At 42.8% G+C, this 24,469-nt stretch overlaps 1 protein-coding gene across 2 annotated transcripts in view; it reads right to left on the bottom strand.

The window, feature by feature from the left end:
• ctnnd2a (catenin (cadherin-associated protein), delta 2a) overlaps positions 1 to 22,492 on the bottom strand; it is a 386,140-nt gene extending 363,648 nt beyond the window's left edge. For both annotated transcript variants that reach the window (XM_066663258.1, XM_066663348.1), the window contains exon 1: positions 22,360 to 22,492. The gene's annotated coding sequence lies outside the window, so the exon portion shown is untranslated. The remainder of the gene's footprint in view (positions 1 to 22,359) is intronic.
• Between the last annotated feature and the right edge of the window lie 1,977 nt (positions 22,493 to 24,469).

Genomic DNA, 24,469 nt, shown 5'->3' with positions numbered 1-24,469 from the left:
AATAAAGAGAAAAAAAAAATACTGTAAAATGCCAAAATATGACGCTTTAAGAAATTTTATTGTATTATTATTTCATGAGTCAGGCTTTAAAGGGTTAAAGAAACACTAGGCAGTATTTTTTCCTTCAAAAACCAGCTTCAAAATCATTGTGACACTTCACTGACTTATAATAGCGAGATTAGAACCACTGTCATTGCTACTCCAGGCTCAGCACGACAGAAACGGCACTATGTAACTTTTGAATGAGGGTAGGAACATTTATTTAACTTGCAAATGTTTGTCTTTTTTTGTCTATTTCCTTTTCTCTCAGTTCTCTCAGATAGTGGAAGGATGGACAGAATCACAGACAACAAATTGTTTGGTCACTGTTTTTATTATTATGATAATTTATTTTTAATAATTATACATTACTGATAGTAACATTACTGCTAATTCATGGTTTATGGAGATCCATCAATTTACACACCAGCTCATGTCTTCCCAGTGGCTCATGCTGCACGCTCAAAAAAAAAAGCACAATTCAATTGGAGTTATTGCATTTTAGCTCGTCAATTGACAACTCAGCATTGCTTTTATCAGCTGCGGCTGGGCTTTTCTTCAGCTCGTCTTTTCCTCATTTCATTCTGAATGGCTACATGTAGAGATTGCAATCATCCATGCTTTATGAAACAAACAAATCAGCAGAGGCAGCAGCAGGCCCCTGGGAGCCTTGGGCTGAGAGCATTCCCCTTGCCTGTCAGGCGCCTCGTAATTTCATTACCTGGTCACTGTGCAAGACAGCGCTGTGGAATGCCTCTCCAAAAGCCTATTATCTCAGTGGTTAGTGCGTAAAAGTCTGTAGACACGCTGCAGCGCTCGGATGTCTCCCCGGGTTCGGCCGTTAGTGAGGCGTCCAATGATGATGCCCGTGTCTGATAATCAACGGCGAGTAGACGTCAGGTAATTCAACTGTCCACTGTGGGAAACGCGATGAAACAACTAAACCTGACACAACCCGTCATGCCATCACTGCAAATAACCTAACAATGCTCCGCCCACGTGTTCGTTTGTGGGTTGCCTAGCAGTGGAAATGTCATAGCCGTTGGCCTATCATAAGAAGAGTGCGGGTTTAGTACCAAAAAACACATCATATTTCTACTTACACACAAACAAGTAGAATTTTACCCCTTTTCCACAAGTGAACAGTTCCGGGGTTTTAATGAAAATTCTTTGACTTACTGTAGTCAAAATATCAAAAGGAACTAACACCACAGCAGTGTTCTCCCTATGTCTAAACAGCTCTGCTCAAAACGGCCAATCTCAGCACCTGTTCCTTAAAATGGGAAAAAACCAAAGCTCAGCTCAGCACGAGGGTTTTATCCGTTTTTGCTCTGTTCTCTTTCTTCTCCTCTCTTTTCTATTTCTATTTCTTTGCTCTTGTTGTGTTTGTTTTGCTCTGTTTTTACTTCGTCTTTGAGCTCTCACATAAACACAGGTCCAGCGCTGTGATTGGAGAGACTCAGACGAGGAGGCCCGACAAGGCTAAAGTCTCTGCACTTTTAGACCACTCTCACAACTTTTTTTTTCTATACTGGGCAGTTCAGCAAAAATGCCTGACCAGAGTATACGTCCTCAATTCTCAGCAATGGACTACCTCAGCGGAGCTTACATGCCCAGTCCTAGCTGGTCAAGGACAAACTCTGTGCCCTGAAGGTCTAGGCACTGTTGTGGCTCACCTGAACCCCTCAGAGGTTCTAAATTTGTCCTCTCTGGCCCGGTTGCATCATTCACTCAGTGGTTAGCTTGCTAAACTAGGCCATGCTCCTGGGCCCGTGTGATTGAAGCTAGCGGGGGAGAGCGATGCTTTGACTGACACCAAAGGAAGATGGGAGTTACGAGCAGTAGGACATGAAGACACCCCGCTGCAGTCTGCCACTCCTTACGCTAATTGGTCAAGCCACTGGAGCGTTTCATTTTCCATGTGCATGGAGCGGATTGTTAATGCAGGCTAGATGCCATAGTCAGCATGCAGCACGTCCACTTTTGATGCAAGAAGTATGATGGGAAAGTGCAATAAATGCATTTCTCAGAAGTTTATATCATTACTGTCAGAAAAACAAAAATGCCTCTTCATATCTTCTGATATTTTTTTTAATTATTATTGATGTGTTTGTAACTGAAATTTTCCACAGGTGTGAATGTATGAATGAGTGACTGGGTGAGTGTGTGAAACTGTCCACACTAGCGACTGACTGAGTGAACGTAGTGGAAAAGTCCAAAGGTTTGAATGTGTGATTGAGTGACTGGGTGAGTGTGTGAAACTGTCCAGAGGAGTGAGTGACTGAGTGAATGTGTGGAAAAGTCCAAAGGTTAGAATGTGTGAATGAGTGACTGGGTGAGTGTGTGAAACTGTCCAGAGGAGTGAGTGTGTGAATGAGTGACTGGGATGAGTGTGTGAAACTGTCCACAGGAGTGAATGACCGAGTGAACGTAGTGGAAAAGTCCAAAGGTTTGAGTGTGTGAATGAGTGACTGGATGAGTGTGTGAAACTGTCCAGAGGAGTGAGTGACTGAGTGAATGTAGTGGAACAGTCCAAAGGTTTGAGTGTGTGAATGAGTGAGTATGTGAAACTATTCACAGGTGTGAACGTCTGATTAAGGCACAGGAGTTAACCCTGTGTGAAAGGTGAATGCACAGGCAGCGTGCTCCCAAGCCACTTGAAATACAGCCTTCTTTATATGAACTTGCATAAGACGGTAGAGACTTTAAAATTAGTAACATGGACAGTGGAGATACAAGAGACAAAGGACCAAAGGCCTGGGGGTGATCATTTAAAAGGCGTACCATTTAAAGCACATAATGACATTACTCGCTGTTGCTAAATCAGTTGTGTATTATAGCAGATAGTGTTAAAGTATTGATTATTAACACGGTTCAATCCTACGCTCGACACATGAAAGAGGTTCTTTTGAGACAAAGCAATAAGCCATTCCTTATAATGAAGCGCGGCTTCTCATCAGCAACGCTATCTTAAGCAGCAGTAATTAGCCGACGAGAGACGGCAAATCTCTGCATTAATTCCCCTGATTGTCACATTGATTATTTTATTCCACCAAGGCACCATCAGAAAAGCCCTTCAGTCTAGCAGGCCTGCGCTGAGAAAGCTGCGGGGTGAATGCTATTGTCGTGCAGAGAGGAGACTGCTCCACTTCTTGACTCTCCGGAGGACAGGCCTGAGACTGCATTCCAAATTCTCTCGGATTTGGCTTTAAAATTCTATGGGAGGTTGCTGAAAGCAGCGTCTGGGGGAGTTGGGAACACCCTCAGGCAGTTATTTTGAAGTGAGCAAGACCAGACTCCTAACTGTCTGAATGTGGAATCACTGATCTGTTGATCTATATCAAGAAATGCTAGAGCTTAAAGTTCATTTAAAATCCTCCACACCCAGAAAAGAGCAGAGAGTTTGTCATACGGCTATCACAACTCAGCTAAAGAGTGAGTTATTATTTCTCATTATTCCTCTCATTCAAAACTGAAAATAAAGAGGACACGGTCTATCACTTTTCCACAGGTGGACACAGTTCTGGGTCCTAATGAAACATCTGTGACCTGTTTTGGTGAAGATGCCCCCTGTCTAAACAGCCTTGTTCACAGAGTTTTTCAGAGCCTGTTGCTTTAAATCAAAACGAGCCACAGCTCAGTTCAGCGCGAGTGCCCAGGAGTGAGGAGCAAGGAGCAGGAGTTCTGGATTTTGCTCGGTTCTCTTTATTCTCCGTTCTCCTTTTCTCCGCGAGGACCCAGTACTCTTAATTCTCAGTACTTTTTGTTTTTGTTTTGTTCCATTTAACCTTACTTTTCTGCTCTTGTGTAAACATGGGTCTAGCGCTGTGATTGGAGAGACTCAGACGAGGAGGCGGGCCCATCCTAAAGCCTCTGCACTCTGCATAAGGTGCAGCGCAAAATCAGATCCTCTTATTTTAGCTCATGTTTTCTGACTTAAGCAGCACAGAGAAACATAACAGGGTGGTCTTGTTTCACAGTTTGTGGGTTGGTGAGCTCCAGATACCCACATTAATATGCATATGCACTGATTAAGGTCCCTATGCCCATACAATGTCATAAAAGCATTTACATACATCCCCAATGCACTCTACAGGAAAGCAGGAAAGTTATAAGGAGTGTTCAGAGCAGCCAATCACAACAGAGGGCACTGAGATGGGTCTGTCATAAGGAGACATTCACTCATTCATTCATTCATTCATTATCTGTAACCACTTAACCAGTTCAGGGTAATGGTGGGTCCAGAGCCTACCTGGAATCATTGGACGCAAGGCGGGAATACACCCTGGAGGGGGCGCCAGTCCTTCACAGGGCAACACAGACATTCACGGACACTTTTGAGTCACCATTCCACCTACCAACGTGTGCTTTTGGACTGTGGAAGGAAACCGGAGCACCCGGAGGAAACCCACGCAGACACAGGGAGAACACACCAACTCCTCACAGACAGTCACCCGTAGCGGGAATCGAACCAACAACCTCCAGGCCCCTGGAGCTGTGTGACTGTGACAATACCTGCTGCACCATTGTGCCACCCAATAAGGAGACAATAACAAACAAACACAGGTTAACTGTTTAAGCCCTACAATTACGAAAATATAACCAGTTAATATAGAATTGTTTCCCTTGTTATGTGAGGACCACGGAGTCCTCAGTGCCCTGCCTGATCAGTGTACCTGATAATATCAACTGTGACAAAAATGATGTTGCAAGATACTGAATGAACGGCTTGGATTTCCAGGCAAACTGCCACATTTCCATCGACTTTTGCTTAAAGGCCTAGAGATAAATTTTAACGCAGATTAAAGGAGGGAGGAATGTGGTGCTTCAGTGGAATCGTGGACTGCTATCTTGGTAGATCTGTCATTCAGAGCATGTAAAACTGAGCAGGGGTCTTTTTCTGAAAGCACAGAGGGAAGCAAGTGGACCATGAGGCAGCAAAGGAAAGGAGAGAGCAATTTTCCAAGTTCAAAGTCAAAAACGATAAGTTCCCTGATGTGAAGCCATTATCCACAGAGACACTTCTGCTATTTGGCCTTTGGCAAAACACCAAAGTGAAACGTAACCAGAGCATTATATTTTGTGTCTATGCCAATGCCCTCTGAAGCTGTGCTCTGAAGCTTGTGGTGGCCCAGTGTCTTAGAAGAGTGAGCCTCGTGTCCATATGGATTTTATGGCATGGTGGGATGATAATAGAAGGGTAAACTGATGTTTGCATACAACATGCAAAAGCACTTATTCCCAAAAAACAAGGAACATTTGAGCACACAGTAGCATGCGTACTCAGTGTCCAGGACAGGAAAAGTAAGAACACACCTCTAGTGACAGTCTCTCTATAAAACAGCACTATCCAAATCATCTCTCCAAGCAAAGTATTGTGGGACCTTTAAACACCAACCCCCTGGCAATGTGATCTGGATTTGGCAAGGCTAGCAAGGCTGGTTTTAGTGCTTAAAGACAAGACAATACTGAGCGAAGAGTGAGTGGACTGGTTGGTGCAGTGGATGAGGGGATTACAGCCCCAATATTCCACCGGGCTTCTGGAGAATATAATCTGTTTGTCCTCGGACGTGACAAACAGGGACGAGGCCCAGCGTATTATCTCCAAGGTCGACCTGATTTCCAGTGCCCGAAAAAAAAAGGGTGGCACCAAAAAGCATCCTGAGTCACCACTACAAGCCTTTTCTCTGGCTTATCACTATCAGAACACAGCTCATTCAGACAAAGACCCGAAGAACAGGCCCAAACTCTTTGCCTCTGTTCGCTCCACTGGTGCCACAGTGGAGATAAATTCAATAATGGACGGCACTATATTGCCTCTCCCATAACAATGGCACTTTCTCCATCACATTGTCTGAAACAGCAGAGCCGAGCCGGACAGTCGGGGACAACGTGAAAGACCCGTATTTGTAATTTCATCACAGGCCGACTTTAAGGGCAGAGGTTAAATGCATTTTCACTCTTGGAAATATCTTCATTCCGCAGCTCAAAAAGGGGCTCCTGTTTCTCAGAGGAGCTTAAGACATGCAAATGAAGACTAAAAGCACACCGCCTAATTACCCATAACTGGACACATTAAAGTGGCACTTCATCTATTATCTAAGACCAGCCATTTATTTTATTCACTTTAAACTGTTTTTTTGTTCTTTCTTTTTTTGGCTAAAAAGCACAAGGCTAAAATGCTAGTGGGCACCAAACTGGTCAGAGATCACCACTGTGTAGTGATGGTCCAGCTCTACACTGGACCATTCAGCACATTTGAACATGAATTAAATGACCAATATGCCATTCTGAGTAAATATGTATGCCCCAAATTTTCTGGACACTTAACAAATAGCAGACGTTTCTTCTTAACAAACAAGGCTGGTTTTCCCAAAACATTCATGACTCTAACTACTTCGTAAACTTGTACTTAAGAACATTCTTGAATTTGCAGTACATTTCTTGATGTGCAGTTCTGCCAAAAAACTATAGAATTCTTATATTACAAAAAAAAAAGAAGACTAGACAAGCCTACTTTAGCCTAGTTCATTTTATTTAAAAACAAATTCTAGATGATCTACCATCAAAGAACAAAGACTAAGAACATTTAATTGATTTTAAGAATTACAAAAACTTATTTATTTAGTGTAACAGGTTAAAGCATGTGAAGTTAAATGTGGCTATGTGCAGCTATATGGAGTTTTATAAACGCACCAATGCCACAAAATGTCTCCCTGCCACTTCCCTTTACAACATTTCAGGTAAAGACACACACTCATGTGAAATAAGACAAATTCAGCAGTCCTCCACTCTCTGTGGGATATAATAAGTGTGTAAATGTTGCAGAGTTCCGAGCCATCCTGCTGAGCTTGTGAACAGCAGAGAAACATAACTAGCGCAGAGCCAAACACAGCCCCAGAAACACACACAAGTGAATCATGTTCCTGTTATGTTTCCTATTATTTATTTATATGAAACTTTGTATATTACCCTGTCCAACTCCACTGGGCAATAATGATGTGTGTGAGGCTCTGAGCTCTTTCTTGAGTTACTGAACCTCGACACACCCTCGGACAAAGCCATGGTTCATGCTGAAGAACCTACTCTAGTTTGATTCCAGCTGGGAACTATATTTTCTTCTTTAGGAACCAGTTTATGAGTGGAACCGTGCCAAATGGTTCCAAATTTAGTTCACAAACTGAAACCAATCCGTTAGGTGCAAAAGCACTATGTGAGCTATGGCTGAACTAACAACAGACACGCGCGCATGTTTCAACATTAGGAGTCAGTCAGTAGGTCAGTCAGTAAGGGAAAATGCCTCTTCTAGACAGGCCTGGTAGGTGGTCTGGCATTGATACTCTTGTGGCATAATTCATTCATTCATTCATTAATTATCTGTAACCCTTATCCAGTTCAGGGTCGCGGTGGGTCCAGAGCCTACCTGGAATCATTGGGCGCAAAGTGGAAATACACACTGTAGGGGGTGCCAGTCCTTCAGAGAGCTACACACACTCACTCCTACAGATATTTTGAGTCAACAATCCACCTATCAACATGTGTTTTTGGTCCATGGATGGAAACTGGAGCATCTGGAGGAAACCCACGCGGACACAGGAAGAACATCCCAAATAAAATTGACATTCATAAAGTTGTTCATATTTACATTTGTGAGCTCAGATTCTGATGACAAATAATTAGCTCTGGATCACAAATACTATTCCAACTCATTTCAGAGGTACTCAAGGGTGCTTCATTTCTGTTCCAACATGTCTGGGGGCTTTATAGCCCTCTAGCTGGTATCAGGTAGTGCATCTGACATGACCACTCGATCAACTGTGGTGAAAGTCTGTTTGTGCTTGTTTAAAACTAAAGCTAAGTAAACTCTAAGCCTAATCCTAAACCTTATGCTAACCCAAAGCTTAACCATAGACCTATATGAGCGTCAAAAGATTAGAAATGACAGTATTTTGTATTATATTGTCATAAACAGATTACAGCACTGTTATTCTTTTAATCTTCAACGTGTCTAATGCTCAACAAAGATTCAGCAGATTAATACATATTAGTGCATTATTCCAGTGTAGAAATCTTGCCAAACATTAATCATTCTTAATGTCAAAGTCAGTCTCTTATGTTTTCTGAATGCAGTGCAAACACTAAGGCAGGGTTCCATGCTAAGCTTTCTGCCAAGGAGCACTGGTCCAGATCTCACAGGAGCAAAGAGAAAATCTGAGCTCAATATTCATTTTTTAAATCCTCCTTTATTACCACTGGCACTGATACTATTTCATTCAGAACGCGTAAGGACTGACGGCAATTCTAAAGCAAATCCAGTTACAGGAATAATTAATAAAGCAGTGGTATGGCAAAAACAAAAGGAAATAAATATCTAATTTACATAAATTTCCACTCACATTTTCATTAGCCAAGATACTTCTTGTGTCCAAATTTGCTTCTTTAGCACTGGAGCTATGAGGCTAACGTGTGTGAAGTGTGCATTTTTCTTAGGGTGTCTCAATTCTGGTTAGGATAGAGAGGTAGGTTGCAGTGTCAGGGCTGTAATTAAACTAAATGTCTAGTGAATCATCTACAAGATGTCCAGACAAGTGACCAAACAAACCCACAAATGTCATTGTTTTCTCTGATAACCATGGTATTAACTTAATTTAATGTCATTTCAATGTACTATGACCTGTTACTATAACAAATATCACTTGTAGTATGCTGATATCTCAGGAGTTAGCTCGTGCATTTCCAGTTCCACCTTAAAAGTTTGAAGGAATTTAACTCTGGCACCTGACACTATTGCCACATGTTGGAACTGGAGGTTCTGCAAAGAAAAAAAACAGCAGAACAAGTAGCCATATTCATATGATAACATGTGATTGTCGAAAGCTTCTGAATGTGTATGATGTACTGTAGCGCTCCTCTGATATCACTGCCCATAAGTGAGCTCCATCAAATCTTGGCAGGAACACATTTTTTGAGTGTTTAGATGTTTTGAAACACTTGTGAATGCCTTGATTGAACTAAATGCACAGTAAACAGTAATTTGAACACATTGAGCTCATTTGTATATTGCAGCCTTCTTTAATCCCAATATATACAACACAAAGTTATAAGCATTACATGCCTGCAATGCCTTTCTACTGGCTAGCACCAGTTTATCCTGGTCTCTGTCACTACGACAACGCCCTCAGTCTCCCAGTGCGGCAGTGGGGAGTCTCGCCTCGATGGTGGAACTGATGTCATGGTAACCGTGCTGCTAATGGTTGCCACAGTTTCGTGCTGACTGCTCCTGTGACGCTCTCACAGTGACCGGCGCAGTGACCAATGCTCTGTCTCGCAAAACAGCCTCAGCGTGTCACTTTCTGACCTCACCGCCATTCAATCTGATTACAAAATGTTAGCTCATCCTCTCCTGAGACACCAACTTAAATACGCCACTGGTCCTCCATCTTAGGGCGCGATCACATTTGCTCGGCTGAGATATCACAGTGGGAAAATGAAAACATAAAATATTAAATGTGCCATCGATTTATACCGGGCCTTCTCACCCCGAGACGTATATTAGTCACTGCTACTCAAGTCGCAAGACGCACAATCAGAAGTCAGAGTCAAGTCACAAGGTATTGCCCTATAAATTAGGGGCTCTAGTTCCCATTTCTGCTCCAACCAATCACAGAGTTTATACACTGAACCGTCACTGGATTAGGAACACCTACCTTGTATCTACATTCACCGTCCCCCACTGAGGATGATCTACTGCCCAAATCATACCTGCAGTGTGGTGGTCCTGTGGGGCTACTGACCACCAAAGAACAGGGTGAAATGGGGATTAGAAAGTATGCAGAGAAACAGGTGGGCTACAGTCTGTTATTGTAGAACTACAAAGTGCTTCTGTATAGTCAGTGGAGATGATATAATGGATAATGAGTGGGGATACAAGGTAAGTGTTCCTAATCCAGTGATCTTTCAGTGTATGTTATACTGACACCTAGTGGCCTGGAGGTGTCAGAGTTTATGTGCTACATTTTAAATATGGACTTTGTATGAGGGCCCCACTCTATGAACCATAAACCGATTCACTAAGGGACTGCCAACATTTGTTTTTGGGCTGTGGGATGAAACCAGACCACCAGGAGGAAACCCACACAAACAACTGCAATACAAGTGTGTGTGTAACCGTAAAGCCAAGTCTTTCCTCTATTGTTCCCACTCTTTGCCGTTCAGAACATTTAGCGGATTCAGGGTCAGGGTGTCCTGCCCATTGAGAGTGCCCACTTTTTCTGTTTTGATGGGAGAGAGCAGAGGGACAGAAAAGGGTGTGGTGAAGGCAAATGGTTGGAAAATGGCTCCATCTATGATAATTACAGCCGCTGAAGCATGGCTGTGCAGGTTGCCCCCTTGAGAGAGAGAGAGAGAGAGAGAGAGAAAGTAGTCAGTCGGACAGAGGGGCCCACACTGCCCCCTGCTGGACACTGCAGGAGTACATAGGGTTAGACGAGAGAATATGCAGCTCCTGTTTCAGGCCGGCTTCCACAAAGTGCTGAATCAAATCTTGGTGATTACTACATATTAATATTCATGTTTTCTCAATAAGGAGATGGTCAATGTGCCCTATATATAACTTGGTGTTAAAGGGCCCATATTGTGGAATGGCCTGAGTGTTTAACACCAATGTAAACCTTTCTCAGTCCATTCAGACCATACACTGAAAGCCTTTTGTGCATTGCCTGGTTCTGTGATGTCATTCCTACACATGTAAATATCTATAGGTTGCAGCTGATGTCACTGTGTAAGTTGCCACCATATTGGGTACCTACTCATTTCCCAAACACACAACTCAAATAACTATAAACTATGATATTTGCATTGTTTTATTGTTCTGTTTGACACTTTGAGTCCTCATTTAGACTTTAAAATTAAAGAAACACAAGCATGGATCCCTGACACATTTATCCGCATCACAGTTTGTCTTTGTCAGTCAGCAGAGAGGACCTCAGGCTGCATCCCAATATAGTGGCATACTCCTGACATTCCAGACAGTAATTAGACACTAATCTGACAGGGAAAGGTGAACTTTATAGCTGAGTAAAAATTCTTTTTGACATAGAACCCACTACATGAGAGGAGAAACCATTATTTATGACCGACTCCACGGAGGGTGACATTTGGGATGCAGCTTCAGCTTCACTGCAGTAGAAATATCTCACACTGATCACTCACATTTTCAGAAAAGTAGAACAGCTTTATTAAACTTTAAGCCAAACAAGAGAATAATTTAGGCAGACAGTGGCGATAAAACATTATCCTCCACAAATATGTTCCACCTTCAGAGCACAGGAACAGTGGGATCCGATTATTTACCCTCTAAACATGGGGAAAGGAATGAGACAAAAGAATATGTGGAATATGTGAAGCTTGTATGGGATCTCTGCATGAATAACACACCGATTCAGTCACAGGAGCAGAGAAATACATTGGAGTCTGTTTTCCATTCAAACCTATGACAAAAAAATGCTAATATGGCTAACAAAATATAACAGTCTTTTTCTCCTCATTATGTAACACTTTGGGATCATACCACAAGGCTGTGGGCTTCTTTGCTTATGAGTGTTGTGAGTCTCTGTCCAGTGCAGGGAGTGGAGCTGTGCATGATATAAACATATTCCTCTTTCCAATCTGTTTACATTATTACTGCACTCTGAACCCGGTCTCCAATATGGTGTCCACGCCAAAAACAAAAATCACATGACTGCAACCCATGCCAATTCAGCCAAACACAGCTTAGACCCAGTCATACAAGCTCTGATGATGAGTGATCAGTTTTGAAATATAAAACCCCACTCCCTGCCATTGATATTTGAAGGTGCTCCATCACTCAACTGTTCCATAGCCCCATTTTGAGGGAGCATTGATCTAAACCCCTTCATAGGAATTGTACCCCATACTGCTGTACACCCTAGTCATTTTAAGAGATGCCCATGAGGCAGAAACACTGACCAAAAGTCTCTAAGGCAATATGCAAATGCAAATTAAAGATGCTAATTAGACTTATATTGACACCTCACTATCCCTCACATAACAACAGGCACGCCTGTGTAAGTCTTTCATCATCAGGATCAAACGAAGCCAATGATGTCAGCGATAGTCCATTTATAGCCGATCCAACATGAAGTTAGCTTGTCGCTGTCTGCTTAAATAGCTGCAAACAAACAGAGCTCTGTTCCTCATCTCTCCCCGACAGAGCACAGCTCAACTGCCAATCAGTGACCTCACAGGGAGGCGTCTCCTGAGGCCTCAAATCTTCTGTGAGCCTTAAAATAAGATGCTAAAAATAGAAGGCTCCATAAACACGTTCCAGTGTGGGATGTGAAAGGAACGATTACATTATGTACCAGGCCCTTCTTATTCAGACAAAAGGAGAGAGGCTGGGTTACAGTATCAGATACTGTCTGTTATGTCACCTCGAGGATGTGTGAATGAGGAGGTAGGAATTGCACACGTTTACTTCAACGAGGTCTCCAAATACGAGTGCACGTCGTAGCTGTCCAGAGAAAAACATGTATCTGCATTTTTGTGGATTCATAGTTTACTACATTTCAACACTGCAGCTGTCATTCACATCGTGTGAACATTTCATGATAAATGGACCAATAGATCGCTTCAAAATTGACATGGGGTCAAATCTTTTTACCTTGACTTTCGTTGACAGTTACGAAGGATTTTTCATTTTTTTTATAAAGTTAGTATTTTGAAACATGTGTTTTATTGTTTGGTTCTTTTTTTGGAAAGAGATGATCTAGGAGGAAATTAGCACTCCTGATATCGGTAACATTTCTGTGTGATATATTTTTTCTGGCTGGTTATGAATTGTAGTCCTTTTGTGAGCACAAAGTTAGCTCCCATCCACTGGTGGCGCTGTTCTAACACACTCACACATTTCATTTTAAATCTGTGGGAGTTTATTGCACAGGAAAATATCCAGCTGCTTCCAATCCTTAAGGTAGGGGGCTAAGTCCTGACTTAGTCTTTGGTTTATGTTTCGGGTTATGGTCAGGTATAAGCGTATAGGGTTAAGCTTAGTGCTATAGTTAGTGTTATGTTCAGGGTTCAGTTTGGTGCAGGTTCAATGCTGATTTTTCACACAGTGAGGTAAGTGTTAGATTTTCATATAGATAATTCATGCAAACCAACAAGCTGCAAAGTATTCTGAGAAGCTCCTCACAAGAGCTGCCAGTTATATCTGGTCAATTTTAGGCTGATGACTGACCATCACAGCCTAATGGAAACTACTAAATAAATTGGGCTGATGTCATTTCGGGAGGCAGGGAACCCACAATTATTCATTATACCCCTTTAAACCCCAGTGGCGATTGCTCTAAGACTGCAAGGGAAGCTCAACTTCTGCTAAAATGTAAAAAAATAAGTGATCAAATATATACTGTTGTGTGTACATGTCATTGAATAAATATGCACTACAACGCGCTCAACTTTTGTTCAGAATCAGCTTCTTATCACTGGTAAAGACGCGGCTTTCCTCTCAATCATTCCCGCAGTTTCACAGTGATTTAAACAGTGTAGACGCTGAGCATCCACAGGGTTCAATAGCGAAGCAGCAAAATGCAGCGAAATGAGGCGAGTGATTGGATAAATGCTAGGCTTTGTCCCGCCCATCGGACGCTCAGCGTCTCTGGGGGTCTATGGGGCTGTGGGCTGGCCTCGGCTGGCCCGGACGCTCAGCTTCTGCATGATGATTGGATGATCTGTCTGAGGCTGAATCCCTTTTTGATTGACAGTGAAATGAGCGAATCAGCGACCCTTTGGTGTAAAGATCCGTGAGAGCATTACATTTTCATTCTGTTCTGAGTTGAACCAGACTTTCTTAATCTGCATTTTCTTTGTTAAAAACGACTAGCGACAAATCGAGCTTCTATTTCTGGTAGGGTTTTTGTAGCTGCTTGTATTTGGAGACTGACTTCTATCACTCTTTCTGACTTCTATCGCAGTTTCTGTCCAGCGGGTGCTGCTGAGACCCTCCACCCTCACAAAGCACTCACAGGCGGACACACTTCACATGGGCCAAGCAGCCTAGCTCTGCTGGCCATAGAGAGGCCACTAGTCAAGTCCCTGGAAAAGACGCCTTGTTGGTACGACAGGGTCACAGATCATTTTCTTGAAAAGGAACGGAGGGTAGAATTTACGTATAAATAAACCGACACATTCTATGATGTAGGCCGAAATTGAGCTTCCCCTCCTTGAAAGACCAGCATCCGCCACTGATAAACCCACTATATTTTACGCAGTGCTTAGGCTAGTGATGAACATATGTGTGTCTACATCCCATATTTTGTATTGTCTGTGTTTTAGAGATGTGCTGTGTGTAAACTGCTAAATTTTACTCAGATGTTGGCTCACAGAGAAAAAACACTTGAAGCTTATGAAGCAGGTTCAATGTGAAGAGTTCATCTGTAATCAGTCTCCATTTACTGTGTCACTGCTGGCACCCAGCAATGGGATTGGTCTTTAATTCTTGCTTCCTTCCATCTAAAATCAATACAGACAGAGATACACACACACACACACACACAGCTTAAAATGACTCAGCAAAAGAGGATAAACTGGTCAGTGTGTTTTCAAACACCATTCCACACCATTGTGTGAAAATGAGCAGCATTTCTGAACTTCAGTTTTATTATCTCCAATGTTAGAGCACATTAGTCCCAATTAAAACACACAGCACGTTCATCCTTTTCTCAGAACAAACATAAACAGTATGCAAATGAATAGCCATAAAACATAAGGACAGATGAAGAGCACAAAGTACTTCACTGATGTCACGACAGTTTCGGCAAGGAGACACAGTGTATGGTTTTTGAAGGGGGCCTATATTATGGAAAACTATTTTTCTTATGTTCTAAAATAAGAGTTGGACGTGTTGTCTAACACTGAAAGCTTCAAAACATCCTCCATATGGGTTTGAGTGTTTGCTTTTTTTCCCCAGTTCATTTCCATTTACAAACATACCTATTTCCACATAAACCTTTTCAACCTATAGCTCACATTTGTTCCATTCATTCACAGCGAAGTTGTAAGAAGTGTTGTTGTAAGAGGATGGAGAGAAGTGGCTCGATAAAACCCTCACCAGAGCTTTGACCTGAGAGGTGGGCATCAGAGTCATGCCCCAAGCCACATGGACTGAAGCAGGACCGCCGCCGTTTCAGCCCTGATTACCTGTCGATGCTCTGTCAATGAGAAACCCCTGGCAAAGAAGCACTGATAGCTATAAAGGACCTCAGAGAGCAGAGCAGAGGAAGAAAGAGTGGCACGAAGATTTTGTTTTGAATGCTGAGTGTGATGATCAAGTGAAAAGCATGAAAGCCAAACTGCTCCTGCCTCCATAGTCTTACATGCTGGGGTGGCCACATAGTTTTCAGTGGGCAGTAACAAAACATATTCAGCTCAAACTGAGCTCTAGATCATGTGAAAATAAATGCTAAGCATTCTTGATCTAGAAAACCATGCAAATATTATAGACCTCTAAAGTGGACTTCTAGCCAATTACAGAAAGCTTGTTGTGCACGTGGACCCCTGACCAATCACATAGAGGCACTCACACTTTCCATGTTTTCTATTTGTTCGAATTTGGCAGAATTTCTCCTAAATCCTGCCACAGCAAATTGACTTTTCTGTCCAGAGAAACACTTGGTGAGCCCCTTTCGCAATGAAATAAAGAGAAGCTTAGCCTTGTTCGTCCATTCACAGTCCTCAAACCCCTTAATTTCACACCCAGGTAGCATCCACACTTGATGTCAGAGTGCTGGAAAATGGAAGCTCCTCAAACATGAAGCAGAGTTTGTGATTGAAAATCAGAAGGTCCTGTGATAGCATGGTATGGCATAGTGGGGTTCATTCTTCACTCTACACTCCATTCCCTCCTTCAGAAAACTTGAGGGCTATTAAGGTCCTTATGAATGTCCTTCCATCCAAGGTCCTTGCTAGGTTCTGAAGATTACCAAGATTTAATGTAGCAATCATAGTCTAAAGCTGGTCCATGTGATAAAAAGAGCAAACCCAATTGCTTATATATTGATTAAGGGTCATATTTAGTGTGTAATAAATTGATAATTACATATTAACAACACGTTACAATGTAACTACTGTTTTTAATGCTTTCATACTACTGACGGATGGAAGTACAGCTTATTTTAACACGTTTATCCACATACTTTACAGAAACAGTATTATGTAATTACACACATTTTTTGGGGAGATTGTAGCAGGATCTGTGAGTTCATTTTCTCTAAATCAGAAAAGCTTTTTGGAAAATGTTTATTACCTGTTAATTACATATAATAAAATATGCTGTTACAACTATTACAATATGATCTGGTCTTTAAGCATGAGCAAAAACCGATGCCGATGTCCACATGTATGTATTTAATCCATCTCTAACAGCTTATAAATTACTAACAGTTACATTGTTGTGGCATCTATTACTACTGTGTAATGACAGTTATAACACTAAATAAAACAAGACCAATGTAACATACTGAATTAAAAGCTGAGATACCAGAAATGTAATATTTCTCAGAGGGGCCTGCTAGCCGTATTATTTCCATATCAAAGGGCTCTTAATATTCTGATGCTAACTGTGGTAAACATGACCTCTTCCCTGAGTCTACAAGTTCTTATAAAGTTCTTCACTTAGACAGTTTTCTTGGAAAGAACTCATGCATATTACACGTCTGATTAGATTCCTGTACTTCATTACATAGTCTCCGCTCCCAGTCCAGTCTATAAGCATCCATTACTACTGGTAATTTAATGGTCCATCCATGAGAGAATTGGCGCCCTCATCTCGTTAACTCTTTGGCTTCCTAAGATTAGACCCATCCCTCAAGGTAGCAATGCCACTCCCCCCACCCCCACCCTCACACACAGCCCTTTCAAACTTAATGAGATGGCAAAAGATGACACTCTCGTTAAGCTCGTCAGTGCTCACCAGTGGATGAAGCTTGTTAGCAGGATTTACCAAGCTTGACCTGGCCATAATGCCATGCCTAACCTCTAGCTGTCATATATCATCTCCCAGCATAAAAGTTGTCCAGGGATAATATATATGCAGCTGCTCTCAAATGAAAATCTAACTGACACTGAAACAGAAAGCAGGATCGGAGATCAGTCCAGTCCACCACCACCACCTGGGGCTTGAGGAAATGAATAATTCGGCTAGGGATGAGAGATACACTCCTGAGCCATGTCATGGATTTTAACTTAGGAGGAATTAAACCACATGAAGCTTCAGTGTCCAACTGCAATAAAATATAATTATAAAATATAATTTGCCATTCTTTTATTTTTAATCTTCCAATTTTTTGAAGGACTTCTTTTTTCTGTATTTCAAAGAGGTTTGTTGAGATATTTCTACATGTCCTTTCAGACCAATGGCACTTACTTGCCTCCTCATATTGAAAGAATGCTTCAAAAAGATCTGATGTTGAATTTATGTGGATAAGTGGATTCTCCAGTGGCATATGGGGCATGAACAAGAGCTTGCAATGGGTCTCTGTCTGTGTAGGTTTTGTTCTTCCTGTGTCCACTGCCCAGCAGCTTAGGGTTGTGACATTGTGTCCCAGTGTCACCCCCGGTCCCAAGACTAGGTGTGAGGAATGTGAGGGTTGGGTAGGGTCAGGAAGGGCATCCAGAGTGAAACTTGTGCAAAGCTGACAGCCCCGCTCGGTCGATCCACTGTGGCGACCCCCCTCACCTGAGCAGCCAATTATAGAACAACAACACGAGTGTCTGCTCTATACAGCCTCCTCTGAAACATATACAATCTCCTGAAAATGAATTAGGTGAACTGCAGGCGTTATCACAGGAAATTAATTCAATATCGGATGCTGTTGTTTGTGCTGTAGCACTCTTACCAAACTTTGTTGTGTTATTTATAATGTTCATATCTTTTTTAATACCACGAGAGTGCAAAACATTGCAATACAAACTATACCGTTCATATCACCCCAGCCTGGTTCTCACCAGGGGGAAACAATTATGCTGACAGGCTGTTAAGCAGCAGGTCTTTTTCTTGGATGCTCAATTAGTCTTCGGAGCCCTTGATACCTAATTACTAACCTGCTCTGGGAAAGCTGTGAGGGACACAAAGAGCATCCGTGTTTGACCATATATATACAGTACATTCTGTCATGTCATATACAGACAGGCAACCGGAATCTACTTGGTGGAAAGAGGCATCTTGAGTAACTGATGATAATTACATCACAGTGCAACATGTTGTGAATTTGTCATTTTTATCCAGCAGCTTGCATCCCTGCCTGATGACCTGGCCACAAGTTGATTATTCCCCCATCAACAGGGGCCTGAGGGACGTGCATGAAGTCCATCTGTTAATCTAGCGCTGTTCGGTGGAAAACACACACGCGCGCACACAGATATCCGTCTTCGAACACATGGTGATTTTCTAGCATGCTGCCTTGCTGGAAAAAAAAAAAAAAAGAATAACTCAGAGTGAAGGCAAATCCAATGGTGTGGAAGACAATCAAGACCAATGCCTTTTGGCAGCTCCCTCCCTCTACCAGAAGTTACAATGACAATTACGGACAACACAATATGACCAAGTCATCTGGCAAAGGGGATGGCGTATGAGAAAGAGAATGACATTTAGAATACATAGGGCTTGACCAGTACATCAGTGGGCTGATAATATCGCTCGATGTTCCCACACATGTGGATTTATTATTATCACCACATATAACATAAGCTTTTGACAACTAATCTCTTCCTCTAGATTAAGGTTGTCATGGACTTGAGGAACCATGGTAAACTGGGATGCTCTACTCTGAGATGCCTCATTTACTGCTGCCAGCCTCTGACCATTCACCATTGCCCACCACCATCAATTACACTGAAGTAGAAATTGACTCTGATTAGTGACACTCAGACTGACGCTTCCAGCACTATTATATTTATTATTGCCCCAGATTGATGACGCTATTATTATTATTTTATTTTTTGCCTTAAACCCCATTACTTCCATCACTCTTACATCAGTACTCTAGCGCAGCAGTTAGGTGTCGCAGTCACACAGCTCCGGGGACCTGGAGGTTGTGGGTTCAAGTCCTGCTCCGGGACCGCTCCACGTCAAAGCTCTGTGAGATGTTTGGTGTGATCTCCTCGTGTCTGTGTGGGTTTCCTCTGGGCGCTTTGGTTTCCTCCCACAGTCCAAAAACACACATTGGTAGGTGGATTGGTGACTCAAAAAGTGTCCATAGGTGTGAGTGTGTGAGCGTGTGTCACCCTGTGAAGGACCGGTGCCCCCGCCAGGGTGTGTTCCTGCCTTGTGCCGAATGATTCCGGGTAGACTCCGGACCCACCCTGACCCTGAACTGGATAAGCGCTTACAGACAATGAATGAATGAATGAATGAATGAATGAATGAATGAATGTAGTATTGGCGATACTGTTCATTTTCTATTAGTAATTTGATTAGAGGAGGATGGGTCCCACTTAACAGTCTTGGTTCCTCCAAAGGTTTCCTCGCCAATGTCGCCTTCAGCTTGTCCAGCCAGGGCTTTCTGATTCACAGGATCTGTTCCAACACTAATACTCTAAAGCTTCTTTGTGAAAAAGTCAGTTGTAAAAAGCTCTATGTGAATACATTTTGATTAAAGTCTTTGATATTGTACAGATAAGTACCGCTATTTATTGGATGTCCATAGAATAGAATATCACCAAATATGATGAGCATCTCCAAAGTGACACCTTTACAAGAGATGGAAAAACCTTCCACACTTCTAATGTAAGTTATTGAAACAAGACTCTATTCTAAGAGACCCAGCAGCACTATCTGCTGCGCCCCCTGCAGTAAATTCTGATTCCACCCGTATATATACTGATCTTTACATTTTGGTTTGGAGAAGTTCCATCCTCATCATTATCAAAGCATGTACCTAGTGATACTGAAATGCTTCCGATACTACTGTGCTATCATCCAGCTCTGAGCTGCCTAATATTGATCAGGCTCTATCCGTCATGTTTACAATCCATCATTACACGTCCACTGCCATTGAATTCAGGGTCGATTTTTCAGACAGCTTCACTGAGCTAGTGCTTGTCACTATCCATCAAACTGGCATGCAGCTCATATTTTGTCCGAATACCGAAATCAAACACGTTGTATCGGCCTGCGGACTGTGACAAACGCCGTCACATTTCTAGACAAGTAACCAGAGTCCAGTCCCCCAGCTGCTGCCCCGCATGACTCAGTAAACAGATTCAACCAAGTCAACCTCCTGGCTGTATCAATAGTGCTATCAGCCCCCAGTAATGACACCTTTGTGGCCCACTACAACTACCAATTAGGGTCTATTCTGACACAGAGCCACTGGGCAAATATCAGCCATTCAGAGCATAACCCGCATAAGTTAAAAGGGCAACTCGTCTGAATATTAATGCACCGGCATAAAGGGTTTTGGCTGTAATGGAGATGTGAGCGAGCCACTGCTCCGAGTCAACAGCCCTGCACAGACATTAAACTGGAGCAAACAGCCTATGGGCACAACGTGACATGGTGTTAACCGAGCACAGGAATAAGCCGCTGTGATTGGCTGACGGATACAACCTGCTGTCTACAAAACGTGGGATGTAAATGTTTGCAACCCTTCACCTGCTGAACCAACATGTGGAGGATCTGGAACATCTGGAGTGAAGTGCAAATTGCAGTGCAGGGTGATACACACGATATACTTCCTATACGCTGTCAGGAGCATGCTGTACACATACACCACATGCTCAAACGTTTCTGGACATCTAATGCTTCCTCTGACGTCAGCAGCTGTCAACAGCATGTACACTTCTTTACACACGACACAGCTGGAACACTGCAGTGAGGGTTTGATGGCATTCGGTCCAGAATTAGTGAGATCGGGTACTGATTATAGATGATTAGCTTTGGATCCAGTGGAGAACTTCCCCACTGGTTCCAACAATTATTTCTGCATTTTAAAAGGCTATCTCAGTTAGCTCATTTAATAAGCAGAAAAGTTGATGAATGAATGAATATATTAATTGATTAATTAATGACTACCTGAATAAACATGGGCAAATCTGATCATCTATTTTACATAGCAGTAAACAATTAATAATTAATTCTATCCATTATTATGAATATTATGAGATTGTTATGAGATACTTCACCCCAGGGTCTGCTAACAGGCTAAATGAGCTAGCCAGGTTTAAGTTCTTCTTTACTTAACAGACTACAGCCTCTGTCATAAGCTTTGCACTGCCCTCTGGTGGACTAGAGAGTTCTGCCATGTTTTTGATTCAGTTCAGACATATGGCAATAAACCAGAACCTCTAAAGGTAGAAAAGCCCATTTGCATGTAATTGATTGTCCTCTTACTCGATCTATCGATTAATCAAACAGTGAGGTCCATCCTTAACCTTAAGTTACGATCACGATAAACCTTCTCATTATTATGACCTGCTAAGTCCATGAGAAGCCACGTTTATGAGACAGTAAGTCATATTCACGGCAATACACATTTATACTATTCTAAGTTACAGTTATTAGAATCAGCCACTATTATGAGACGATCAGTAACTTTTGAGAGAGCAAGTCATAATTATGAGATGTAAGTCGCATTTATGAGAGGATAATTCACTACTATGAGACATTAAGTAACAACTATGAGGCAGTGTGTCATAATTATTAGATGGCAGGTCATTATCACCAGATGCCGGGTCATATATAAGAGATACTAAGTCAATAGTACAAGACGATAAGTCATGATTATGAGATGCTAAGTCGCTACTGAGAGACAGTAGGTCATAACTATGAGAGTCTAAGTCCTAACTATGAGAAACTTTAAGGCATTATTGTGAGATACTAAGTGGCTACATATTTTTTCAAGAAGTGGGCTTCCATGGCTGTTTCAGGGCCACACCATGTGATAAAAGTCTGAGCGTACGGTTTGTACACATCCTGGATTACAGTATAATGTACTTTCTCTCTAAATCTCAGGTCTGTGCAATGTTTACATGCACGTACAACATTAACCCACGCTTTCTGATGAGTCCAAACAGACCATTTTCCCACACCGCCTGGACTGTCCAAACCTTTATCAGCACCACCCCGACCACCCGCGCCTTCATCATGTGCGATATAAAGGAGGCCAAAACGCGCGAGACTTTCTCCCATCCCGCCAAACACCAAGGTAAATAGCTGTCCAGCTAGGGGTCTTTACCCACATATCGCGCGCTAGCACGAGCTCAGAGAATAACGACACCACACACACACACACACTCACTCACCCAAAACGAGGTCTAGAAGAATGGCGCACTCTCTTCTCTATCTCTCTGTCTCTTTTCTGCTCCCTCTCTCTCTCTCTCCGCGTTCAAGTCCGTGGTGGAGCTGCGGAGGCTCCGTTCTCTCACGCGCGCCGGGCGCAGGGACGGGAGCGCGCACAGTAACGGAGACACAGCGGCGGAGCTCCGGCTGCATCACACAGCCACGCTCTGTCATCCACAGGAGCGCGCGCACACACCTTCAGACACGCGCACACATCATCAACAGCGGGGCGCCAAACAGCGACATCTGCTGGTGACTCTGTGTGTGTGTGTGTGTGTGTGTGTGTGTGTGTGTGTGTGTGTGTGTGCGTGCGTGCGTACCAGAAGCAACTCAAACACAATGGGTCTGAAAAGATGTGACTGCGTCAAGAAGTCATTTCTATTTGCATAGGAAATACACAACAAAGAAAACCGCTACTGATGTTGGACAATGGACTGTCCACCCCAGAGCCCAGATCTCAACATCGCTGAATGTGTTTGGGATTACTCGGGTCACGAGCAAACTTCCAAGTCTGAATGTACTTTTTTAAATTAATAATTGTATTAAATATTATTGAGTCTGGCAGCCAATCAGAAAGAAGTTCATATATACAGAAAGAAGCACCCATAACCTTCTTGTTTCTACACTTAGTTTCAATTCTTTCAGCTCCACTGATCAAACAGGAGCGCGTTGCAGTTTTACAGTTACAGACTTTAGTCTACATGTTGCTCTGCATACTTTATTTACTCCTTTCACCTTGTTCTCCAATGGTCCAGACACTTACTGGACCACCTGGTGTCCTGGAAATTACATCTACAAGGTGGACCAACAAGTGAGGTCTGCCTAACAGAGTGGACAGCGAGTGGACGCAGTGTTTATACAGAGGGATCACGCTTATTACGTCATCCATTGTATGTTACATTAGGTTATAGCAACCTAAAAATGAGCCAACAACAAATCGATACATAAATAGGAATATGGAGGAAATCCGTGCAGAATTTGCCGTTTGTTGTTGTTGTTTTTCTTTTTTTCAACGTGCGCTCTCCTGGGTTTGGGTGACGTCACTGTTCTCCACTCAGTAGAAATGAACTGCGCCTTTCCCTTTGTGCTCCAGCTCGCGAATACAATGGAGGCACATGTGACGTGGCGGATGACAAGCACGTGCCATTTCAGCGATAAGAAATGCATTCATCTTCATACGAGTAGCACGTGGCGAGGCTGAGATCGCTGAACCTCCACAGCACCCCTCAGCCCGCGTGTATTCCTGCGCTCGCGCTCCTGGAGCCGGTCTCTCTGACTGATGGAGCGTAGGGAGGAGAGGAACAGCAGGTGGGTTGAGTGTTCGGTTGTGAAGCGCCTATTGTTCCCCCACTTTCTCAAACTCCACGTTCATTACTTCATACCTTCCTGCTTCGTTTTATAATGGAGAAGCGCCCCTTCGTGGTCAGTGTGGAGAGGTGCAGGGGTGGATTTGTGGACTCTTGTTGGCCTGCGGTAATATGCAAGTATATTATTGCTGTTATTATATTTTACTATTTTTACATGGGGCACTGGAGCTGGAACACACATTGGGCAGGGTGCCAGTCCATCACTTGTCATTACACACACATACACACACTTAATATGGACACGCTTGCATTGCCACTCCACCTACCAACGTGTGTTTTCAGACTGTGGGAGGGAACTGAAACACCTGAAGTAAACCCACAATGACACAGGGAAAACACATCACCCTCCTCACAGACAGTGACCTGAGGGGGTGGGGGGATAATTTGGTTTGCCAACATCAAGGCTCTTTAACTGCTTTTATGTGACAGTGTGAGATTGACAGAAGCAGTTTTTCTGCTTGCTTGCAAAGGGAAGGTTATTATACCTTCCCTCTTTAGTCAGATACAGTTCTTAGTGGTCTCAATCAGGTAGGCAATCAGTACCTATTCATTCTGTCCCACTAATCCATAATGTGGCTTCTAACACTATCGGCAGCAATCTGTCAATAACAGGTCTTTGCTTCTGAGGTGTCTGACTACTGAAGCCGAACAAGGTGGAGTTTGTTTTCTTTGAAGCTGGAAACACCTGTCCATAAATATATTGACA

This window comes from Hoplias malabaricus, chromosome 1, assembly GCF_029633855.1.
Source record: "Hoplias malabaricus isolate fHopMal1 chromosome 1, fHopMal1.hap1, whole genome shotgun sequence".
Lineage (NCBI taxonomy): Eukaryota > Metazoa > Chordata > Actinopteri > Characiformes > Erythrinidae > Hoplias > Hoplias malabaricus.
The sequence above is the reverse complement of the archived record's forward strand: the minus strand, read 5'-3'. Positions and strand labels throughout refer to the sequence as shown.